General features: G+C 43.8%; 2 non-coding genes across 2 annotated transcripts; one reads left to right on the plus strand and one right to left on the minus strand.

Moving 5' to 3' along the window:
* Positions 1-2,107: 2,107 nt before the first annotated feature.
* On the minus strand, positions 2,108-2,179 carry trnag-ucc (transfer RNA glycine (anticodon UCC)). Its single transcript has one exon. It is a non-coding gene; the product is annotated as a tRNA-Gly (tRNA).
* Positions 2,180-2,339: 160 nt separating this feature from the next.
* trnal-uag (transfer RNA leucine (anticodon UAG)) lies at positions 2,340-2,421 on the plus strand. Its single transcript has one exon. It is a non-coding gene; the product is annotated as a tRNA-Leu (tRNA).
* The last annotated feature ends 79 nt before the right edge of the window (positions 2,422-2,500 follow it).

Genomic DNA, 2,500 nt, shown 5'->3' on the forward strand with positions numbered 1-2,500 from the left:
TAAATCTACGTGGGGAGACCCCAAAAGAACTCTTTGGCCTCATTAGTCATCCCTGTCAAGGCGTTGCTGAATAATCTCATGTGTTATAAACATCTTGGACTTAGGCTAAAATGCTATGCTGCTCCTTACCACCCAAGTACGCTTGAAGTTTGGGAATTTTGTTCACTGACAATTGCCAGAAAACCTTTTTGATTCTGAAAATAGAGCTTATTTGAGCGTTTCTTCTATAACGTAACACAGCGCCATCGGAACCTTTTCTTGTGCGTGTGTATGGGTTGTAGCCTTTTTTTCCTGCCGCCAAAAGTAGGAGGAGTTTTGAGGCCAAAGCGCATGCTTCTAAAGTTCAGAGGGATGGCAATGTCAACCAAGAGTCCGCAGTTGAATACTTATTTACTTTGCAAAGATCGATCGATCGATCGAAAGAAATCAAAAGCCATAGGCTTAAAAATGGGGCACTGGCAAAGTAAACAAAATCCCATCACACACTTGAGCAGAAGAAGCCATTACTCTCAGGATTTAAATCTACGTGGGGAGACCCCAAAAGAACTCTTTGGCCTCATTAGTCATCCCTGTCAAGGCGTTGCTGAATAATCTCATGTGTTATAAACATCTTGGACTTAGGCTAAAATGCTATGCTGCTCCTTACCACCCAAGTACGCTTGTAGTTTGGGAATTTTGTTCACTGACAATTGCCAGAAAACCTTTTTGATTCTGAAAATAGAGCTTATTTGAGCGTTTCTTCTATAACGTAACACAGCGCCATCGGAACCTTTTCTTGTGCGTGTGTATGGGTTGTAGCCTTTTTTTCCTGCCGCCAAAAGTAGGAGGAGTTTTGAGGCCAAAGCGCATGCTTCTAAAGTTCAGAGGGATGGCAATGTCAACCAAGAGTCCGCAGTTGAATACTTATTTACTTTGCAAAGATCGATCGATCGATCGAAAGAAATCAAAAGCCATAGGCTTAAAAATGGGGCACTGGCAAAGTAAACAAAATCCCATCACACACTTGAGCAGAAGAAGCCATTACTCTCAGGATTTAAATCTACGTGGGGAGACCCCAAAAGAACTCTTTGGCCTCATTAGTCATCCCTGTCAAGGCGTTGCTGAATAATCTCATGTGTTATAAACATCTTGGACTTAGGCTAAAATGCTATGCTGCACCTTACCACCCAAGTACGCTTGTAGTTTGGGAATTTTGTTCACTGACAATTGCCAGAAAACCTTTTTGATTCTGAAAATAGAGCTTATTTGAGCGTTTCTTCTATAACGTAACACAGCGCCATCGGAACCTTTTCTTGTGCGTGTGTATGGGTTGTAGCCTTTTTTTCCTGCCGCCAAAAGCAGGAGGAGTTTTGAGGCCAAAGCGCATGCTTCTAAAGTTCAGAGGGATGGCAATGTCAACCAAGAGTCCGCAGTTGAATACTTATTTACTTTGCAAAGATCGATCGATCTATCGAAAGAAATCAAAAGCCATAGGCTTAAAAATGGGGCACTGGCAAAGTAAACAAAATCCCATCACACACTTGAGCAGAAGAAGCCATTACTCTCAGGATTTAAATCTACGTGGGGAGACCCCAAAAGAACTCTTTGGCCTCATTAGTCATCCCTGTCAAGGCGTTGCTGAATAATCTCATGTGTTATAAACATCTTGGACTTAGGCTAAAATGCTATGCTGCACCTTACCACCCAAGTACGCTTGTAGTTTGGGAATTTTGTTCACTGACAATTGCCAGAAAACCTTTTTGATTCTGAAAATAGAGCTTATTTGAGCGTTTCTTCTATAACGTAACACAGCGCCATCGGACCGGACCACTCGGGCTGCCTCTGTGGCGCAACGGTAGCGCGTCTGACTCCAGATCAGAAAGTTGCGTGTTCAACTTCACGTCAGCGTCATGTACTTTGTTGATTCTTGTTATAGTGGGTGAACAGCATTCACTCATTCATGTTATGGGGCTGTTTCATACCTGTCACTCCGCAATCATGCGATCTGCCAAGAGGATTAGTTCAAATGCTCTAATACTCAACTGTTTGACAGTTTAGCCATTGCCCTCTGAGAGCTTTAGTTGTGAATGAAACTGCATATACACATGTATAACTCAAAAGTACAGCATGCGATGGCCGGGAATCGAACCCGGGTCAACTGCTTGGAAGGCAGCTATGCTTACCACTATACCACCATCGCAAGGACACATGCTTTCGCAGTGCCGTGTCGCAAATCGGCGCCTGTAATTGATATCTAAAGTTCCATGCACACGGAACATGGTTTGAAGATAATTACTATCATAGAAACGCCTTTTTTTGCACGGTTTCGCTGGTCGCATTTCTTGTCCAACTGAGCAACAGGTAGCGTGGCCGAGTGGTCTAAGGCGCTGGATTTAGGTTCCAGTCTCTTCGGAGGCGTGGGTTTAAATCCCACCGCTGCCAGTTCGCATGCCGAACGTCAAGAGCAGGGCTGTGTGATGTCTGTCGGCAGCGCTTCCGTTTGAGTTTAGCTTTCATAAAA

This window comes from Eucyclogobius newberryi, unplaced genomic scaffold, assembly GCF_026437365.1.
Source record: "Eucyclogobius newberryi isolate DKJ021-1_F unplaced genomic scaffold, fEucNew1.0.hap1 SCAF_11, whole genome shotgun sequence".
In the NCBI taxonomy this organism is placed as follows: domain Eukaryota; kingdom Metazoa; phylum Chordata; class Actinopteri; order Gobiiformes; family Gobiidae; genus Eucyclogobius; species Eucyclogobius newberryi.